Source organism: Juglans microcarpa x Juglans regia, chromosome 4D (assembly GCF_004785595.1).
Source record: "Juglans microcarpa x Juglans regia isolate MS1-56 chromosome 4D, Jm3101_v1.0, whole genome shotgun sequence".
NCBI lineage: Eukaryota > Viridiplantae > Streptophyta > Magnoliopsida > Fagales > Juglandaceae > Juglans > Juglans microcarpa x Juglans regia.
The window spans coordinates 505224-513660 of NC_054600.1; positions in this window are offsets into that span (position 1 = coordinate 505224).

An 8437-nucleotide genomic window follows, 5' to 3' on the forward strand; every position below is an offset into this window, starting at 1 on the left:
TTCACCACACGGGACGCGACATATGTTAATTATAACGGTGGCGCGAAGATTAATTATTAAAAATGTTTTAAAATGTTTGGATTGAAATGGTCTCGTAATAGTTTTAAAATGTTTGGTTGTCTTTTTTTCTTTAATCTTGGTTCTACTTAATTAATCACCTAAACTTCCTTTATCAATATTAATAGGGGTGAATAGAAACCGACGCAATCAGCTGCCATCAACAGGAACCAACCAACCGCGTTAGGAACCAGTGGAAAACTTGCCGGCGTGTGGTTGGAATTTGAAGGAACCAACATTCAGCAGTTCGATCTTGGTTTGAAACTGGACCGGACTACTAAACCTGCCGATAAAATAAAACTTTTTTTTTTTACTATACACACCTATAAGTATACAAAACTGTCAAAATATAATGGAAATGACGACGTTTGGTATTAAAACAAACAGCGTCGTTTTATTCAAAACGTATGAAAAAAAAATTATGTATGAAACGATGACATTCCACCTAAGTCGCCTTCTTCCCCAGTCCTTCTTCCCCGATTGAATTTCATTCCTCTGCAACTCTCTCTCTCTCTATTCTCTCAAAAGAAGCTCGTCGTAGGGGAACTGAACACCGACCGAGAACCTCCGGCTAGTTTTCCTCCTCCCCATCGACTAGTTACGATCGGTTGCTCCTCCATTTTTTCAAACGTCGATTGGTTCTGCTAAAAAACCGTGCCGAAGGCATCTGTTTTCATCTCTAAATATTAAATTAAGAATAATGTATCCCTTTTAAATCTTCTCTAAGTCGTCTTTTAGCAAAAGAGGAGAAGGATTTTGACTTTTTACTCCAACTGAGTAAAGAGAAATAGTCACATGGTGTGTGGCATTTTTCCTCCTGTTATGGAGAATCTGAGTGAGGAATGGGAGCGTTTAAGCCTCAATGAAAATGAGAGAGCAGAACTAGAGGTACAATTGGAGGATTTGGAGGATTTGTAAACCTGTGAGAAGAGGAGTTTGGTTAGTAGAATTTTTGTTGATAGGCGTATTGGAAAGGAGATGCTTCGTTCCACCATGCTAAAGGTGTGGAGAGTTGATAAGAATGTGAATTTTAAGTTGAGTAAAGATTTGCCATAAATTTTGCAACTAGTAAGGACCGTGATCGAGTACTTACTGGAAGACCTTGGCTTTTTTATAACAACTTGTTTGTAGTGAAGCCATTTGATGTGACTTTATAAACTGATCAGATAGATTTTCATCTTGAGATGTTTTGGATTCAGCTACACAATTTGCCTATAGCTTGCATGAATATGAGGGTTGGTGAGCAGATAGGGAACTCCATTGGTAGGGTGGTGGATGTTGATGTTCTAGAAGATGATGTGGGGTGGGGAGGTTATCTCAGAATTCAAGTGGAGATCGATGTGAGGAAACCAGTTGCGCGTGGTAGAACTATCACTTTAAAGTCGAGAAGCATGTGGGTGCCGATCAAATATGAAAAATTGCCCAAGATTTACTTCAACTGTGGGAGAATTGCTCGTGGTGTGTCAGGTTGTGAGTGTGGGACTGGTAGAAATAAAAAGGGTATGGATAGGGATAGAAAATTTGGGCAGTGGTTAAAGGTAGACAGTGGAGGGTGGAGATGAGGTGGGGGGCAGTCCACAATGAAGGGTGGGCTTCAATCAAACTCAAGGATGAATGACAATCACATGGAACATGGTTTCCAGCCGTCATGCTCAGTGGCAGATCAGGTAGGTGCAGTGGTGGTGATAACAGTGACGGGGTGGAAGAGAGTCGGGAAGCCAGTGGATTCTCTAAGGTGGTTAGAGAAAATCTTGCTATTTCAAATTAGGAAGGAGTTGTGGCAGAAAATAAGGGAGCTATTGTGAAAGCAGGTACGATGAGTCAATTTATTAATGTTCAAGGGTTTCAAGGGGAGAATGTGGATATTTTGGAACAGGTGGTGGATAAAAGTGTAGTATGGAAGGGAAAGGTTGAGGGGGATAAGGGTTCTGTCATTATGGGCCCTGGGCTTGTTGGGTTTCAAACTGGTATGGGTGGTACAGAAGGGCTGATGAGGTCTGTGATGATAAGTGATCCAGTTGATCAACATCAATTTTCAAAGGAAAAACTAAATTTTCCTTTGGTATTTGACACGGATGCGAGAGAACAAAGACATGGGACTAGTGGGAAGGGGCGATGGAAAACAAGGGCTTGTTAGCAAGGGCATGAAGGCCAGTTGGGAAATAATGGTCAGTTTTTTGTTATGTCTTTTGAAAGGAAGAAGACTGGGTTGGTGTTACTTGATGAAGATGTAGTAATGAATGAAGGGAAAAAATAAAAACTTGAGGTCGAATTTAGCAGTAATGGTGCGGATGCAAGATTGCAAAGGCTTTTAGTTAGTCCCGCCGAGAATTACGATTCTATTAAGTTGGAACTGCTGGGGGCTTGGAAATCCCCAGACAGCTCATGATCTTTACCAAATGGTAAAGCAAAAGTCTCCCAAAATAGTATTTTTTATGGAAACACTAATAGCAAAACATAGGCTTCAAGTTGTTACAAGAAAATTGGGTTTTTATGGGTGCTTTACGGTGGACCCAATTGGGAGAAGTGGTGGATTAGCAATTCTGTGAAAGCAAAAAATTGATTTCAAAATTGCTAGTTTTTCTTTGAGGCATATAAGTGGGTGGATTACAAAACATGATCAGCCAAACGATGGTTATTAACTAGATTTTATGGCCATCCAGATGTCACTAAAAGGTTTTCATCATGAGAATTATTGAAACAGATTAATCTTGATGATGCCCTTGGTGTGTGATGGGTGACTTTAATGAGGTTATGTTCCAATCAGAGAAGATGGGAGGCAGATCTCGGCCTGAGCACCAAATAAGGGGTTTTAGGTCTGCTGTGGAGGAGAATGATATGTTTAATCTGGGATTTAGGTGTGAATCTTATACTTGGAGCAATAAACATGTTGACGATAGTTTCACTAAGGAAAGACTGGATAGAGTCATGGCAAACATACAACGGAAGGTTTTGTATCCAAATATGGTGGTTGAATGTTTGGCTGCTTGAAGCTCAGATCACAAGTCTATGTTAATGTCAATTCTAAATGTAGATAGAAGAAGGGGCAGAATCATGAGTGCTTTTTAAATTTGAAGCTTGTTGGACTAAAGAGGAAAAATGTGGTAAAGTCACTGAGGATGTATGGAAGAATGAGTAAATACACTCCATGGAGAACCTGCAATCACACTATCTCACTGTAGTAGAGAATTATCATAATGGAGTAAGACAAGGTGTACTAGGAGGTGAGAGAGTTATAAAGCAAAATTAAAAAGATTGCAGAGAGAATAAGGGCCACATAATGTCAATTTGATTAAAAGCTTACAAAAGGAAGTGTGTCTTTTGTTAGAACAAGAGGATATAAGGTGAGGCAGAGGGCTAAGATTAATTGGTACCATTTGGGAGATAGGAATACAAAGTTTTTTCATTTGTGTGCAACTCAAAGAAAAAGGGGGAATCAGGTCATGAAGGTGAGGAATTCTCAATCTGTTTTAAAGACAAATCAGCAAGATATTCAGAGGGCCTTTGAAGAGCACTATAGGGATGCGTATTGCTCCACCTGGTGAGGCCTGTTTGAAGAATGTAAAGCTTAGAGTTACTGAGAGAATGAATGAACAGTTGGAGAGAGTCTTTACTAAAGAGGAAATGGAAAAGGCGTTAAGTCAAATGGGGTCATTAAAGACTCCAGGACCAGATAGTTTTGGAGCATGTTTTTATCAAGAATTCTGGCATGTTGTGGGAGAAGAAGTCACTGCTATAGTTCTCAGATTCCTTAACTATGAAGTTTTTTATGAAGGAATAAATAATACCCACATTGCTTTAATTCCAAAGGTAGAGAATCCTAGTGCAGTGACTAATTTTAGACCAACAAGCAGGGAAAGAAATAATAATAAAATCAGTTATACAAGCAATCCCTACTTATGTAATGAGTGTTTTTAAGTTGCCAAAACAACTGTGTAAGGAAATATCAAATATGATGACAAGACTTTGGTAAGGATATATGGATAAAGATAAAAGAATTCTGTGGAAAACGTGGAGCAAGATAGGGCTATCAAAAAGTCAAGGAGGGTTGAGTTCTAAGGATCTTGAAAGTTTTAATCAGGCTATGTTGGCAAAACAATACTAAAGGTTGCTTACAAAACCTGATTCCTTGGTTGCTAAGATTATGAAGGAGAAATATTATAGACATGGGGACATTCTGAATTCAAAATTGGATTGTGGACCACCACAAATATGGAGGAGTATTTGGGAGTCTTGTGTCAAGATAAAGGGAGGGATGAGATGGAGGGTGGGAAAGGGAGATAAGATAAGAATATGGGGTGATAAGTGGATACCTACTCCTACCACCTATATGATTCAATCTCCAATTAAACTGCTACATCAAAATGCTTGTGTTAACAAATTGATCGATGGTAAGGACTGCTAGAATGTTGAGTTAATAAGCGAAGTGTTGCATGGGGATGAGGCAGATATAGTTAAGAGGCTCCAACTTAGTAAGAAAGGACAAGAAGGTAAATTGATTTGGATTTGAGACCTCACCAAGTCTGGTCTCTTTATAGTTAAATCTGCTTTTTATCTAGCATATCAGTTAAATAGGGGTTGCAGAGGTGAGTCATCAGTCTATCATAATAGTTCTGAGGCTTGGAGGACCATTTGGGATATGAATATTTCAAATGTAGTTAAAGCCTTTATGTGGAGAGTTGTTGGTGATGCACCTTCCACGATGAGTAATCTGGTTAGAAGGAAAGTTACTGCTAATGATGTATATCCTATATGTGGACAACTTGAGGAAACTATCATTCATTTGTTATGGAGTTATGCTACTACTCAGGATGTTTAGGCAAACTCTTCTAATTGTTTACAAAAGTGGAATTGTGGAGCTATTAGCTTTTACAATATTTGGGAAGATATGATAGATGCATTAGAAAAAAATTAGACTGGGGAAATTGCTTGTGTTATGAGAAGAATCTTGTTGTGAATGAATAGGTTTGTTTTTTAAGATAAGTTTGAAAGTCCCAACTAAGTGTGGCAGAAGGCCAGGGAGGAAAAAGAAGAGTTCCAGCAAGCACAGGTTATTAATACCAAAGTTTTTTAAGGAGTAAACCAAAGAATCAGATTAGTACTAGCTAGATGGCAGAAACCAGAAATGAATTGGTATAAGGTTAATTGGGATGGAGCCTTAGATAGTAATAGATCCAAGATGGGTGGAGGTATTGTGGTTAGGAATTGGGAGGGTGATTTAATGGTTGTTGTTTGCATGCCAAAACTTTTTGTAGATAACCCATTGCAGGCTGAGTTGTTGGCAGTGGAGAAAGCTATGGAACTGTATACTGTGCTAAGGATAGAGAATGTCATTTTCGAGGGGATGCTCTAGCTGTAATAAAAGGTATAAAAGGCAAAGAGGAGGATTGTTCATGGTATGGTTAGATTATTGAGGGCATCGAGGACCATATGCAGGGTAGATGTACATGGAGACTTCAACATGTGTTTAGAGATGGTAATAAAGTAGCTCATAAAGCAGCCAAATTTGCATTATCTTGTGAAAATGAGCTTTTGTGGATTGAAGATGGACCTAAAGCGATTATGCAATATATTAGTTCTGAAAAATTTTGTAATGCATGAGTTATGAATGAAAGTTTATTCTATTAAGAAAAAAATATTAATTTAAGAGATATGTTTAATCTATAAAAATATTCTATAAAAATAAATTCACAAGCTAATTTGGCTTATTATGGCAATAAATTAGATTGTAAAACTCTTGTATTTTTTAATAAATATAGAAAAGTATTACAGTTACAAAGGAATTTCATAAAAATAAATTTACAAGTTAATTAATGTGCTTTCATGTAATATATTAGGTCTATTTTACAATAAAAATAACTTTATAATCTGATATAACACGTCAAACAATATATAAATTTATTTTTACGAAATTATTTTGTAGTTCAAACATTTCTTGTAAATATAACATATCGCATCTACTGCATAATTTTGCGAGCTAGTGAAGTCTCTATATAAACCTAATCATTCATTTTAAGTTAATAAGTCTACTTTTGACCTACTCCTTTGTATATACGCGAAAAGCTGTCAGTTAAATTTGTTTCCATTTAATCTTGCAACAACATGATATTCCGGCCAATCTAAGCAGCAAACTTGTTCCGAGTCGAACGGAGTGGCCTCCACGAACAATCAAACAACTTCCTGATCAATGTCTTCATCATCATCTTCTTCAACACGTGGGTGGAAACCCGATGTTTTCCTTAATTTCTATGGCGATGATACCCACAACGGTTTTACGAGTCATCTATATGCTGCTTTTACAGAAAAAGGTATCAATGCTTTTATGGATGATGAAAAACTGGAGCGGGGAAAGCTCATAGAACCAGAGCTTTGCAAAGCAATAGAAGAATCCAAGTATGCAGTAATCGTTCTCTCAAGAAACTATGCCTTATCGAGGTGGTGCTTGTTTGAACTTGCCACCATCGTTGAATGCAAGAAAAAGAAGATGTTGACGATTCTGCCCATTTTCTATCATGTGGAACCCTCCCATGTACGCCACCAAACAGGTAGTTTTGCTGAAGCCTTTGTTTTTTTTTTTTTTTTTGAAAAGTATACCTCAAATTTCATTTAACTCAGAACCAAGTTCAATCATTACAGTATTTCTCCATCTGGAGAGTATGTAAAATTTCTATAGGACCTTCTTCAATCTAGACCCTTTCTATAGGCCAATAATTAAAAGCTAATTTGGCTAGTAAATGAACTACATTGTTTGCCTCCCTATGAACAAACTTCACTTTCCAGTTCACTCTTTCTTGTAACCAGCCCCTTACCTCATCCACCACATTTCCGTAAGTAGCAGCAAGATCTTCTTTACTATTAACAGCCTTGACTATTATCTGTGAATCCCCTTCTAAAACAGCCAATGAAAACCCAAGCTCATCACCCAACTGAACTGCTCTTCTCAATGCAAGAGCTTCCCCAACTGAGGGATCTTGTAGACAATCTATCACAGAACACAAAGAGGCCAAAACTTCCCTTTCCTCGTTCCTTATAACCACCCCGATGCCCACCTTCTTAAAAGAAGAACAAACAGATGCATCCCAATTAATCTTCACTCAAGAGGGTTCAGGTTTTTCCCATTTTCGATCCCTACTGCAACTAGAGGTTGTTTTCATCATACATTTCCTATGCTCTTGTGCTGACACATACTCCTGATACCCATCCACAGCAGACCTCATTACCCTTTTAGGATCCAGGAACTTGTTTTCGAAGATACTGTTGTTTCTTCTAAGCCACAGCCTTCTCATAATACATGCAACCAACTCCACTTCATTTTGTTTCAATCTGTCAGTTAATTTCCTCTATAACTCCATGAAGCACGACTCGTTGCAATTCCATTTCTGCACTGGACTGCCCTCCTCATACCAAACAACTGAAGCTGCTGTGCATTCCCACACCACATGAAGGATTGACTCCAGTTCCAAGTTGCAAATAGGGCATAAATTAGATCTCACCACTTGTTTCTTCCATAAATTTTCCTTAGTAGGTAGCATATTTGGCAGGCCTTCCATACAAACTGCTTTACACATGGTTGCACATTAAGGCCCCATATTGTCCACCAAAAATTACCATTTGCATCCCCTTTAGAAGACTCACACCTCACTCTTTTACCCCTCAAGTATTCCAGGTGGTAGCAATTCTTAACAAAGAACCTACCATCACCAGAAAAACTCCACACTCTCTTATCAACTGACAACCTGCTACCCAGTTGGATACCTCTGATGAGGTCCACCTCTTCGGCTGAGAACATAGCATCCAGTAAATTCAGTTTCCAAGACTTCTCCTCTGCATTAATCAGCTCAGCAACTTTGGAATCCCTATCCATTCTATCAGCAGGAGATAGTATGTAAGGATGAGACTTACTAGGCAGCCACTTGTCACCCCATATATGCACACTCCTGCCACCATCCACTCTCCAAGCAGCCCTTTCTTTCACTAGACCCAAAGCAGACCATAAGCTTCTCCACACATAAGAGGGCCCTCTGCCTAACTTAGCCTGCAACAACATCCCATTTTTAAAGTATTTTTGCCTCATCACAGTAGCAACCAAAGAAGAAGGGTTAAACAAAAAACCCCAACACTGCTTTGCAAGCATTGCAGTGTTAAAGTATTCCAGATCTCGAAAACCCAGTCCCCCCCAACTCTTACTTTCACTGATTTTCCACCAGCTTCTACAATGTATCTTTTTCTCATTCTGTTTATGACCCCACCAAAACTTAGCCATAAGTGAGTTAATCTCAACACAAAGTCTCATAAGCAGTCTAAAGATACTCATAGCAAAGGTGGGGATTGCTTGGGCCACTGCCTTTAGAAGGACTTCTTTCCCTACTTGAGACAAGAA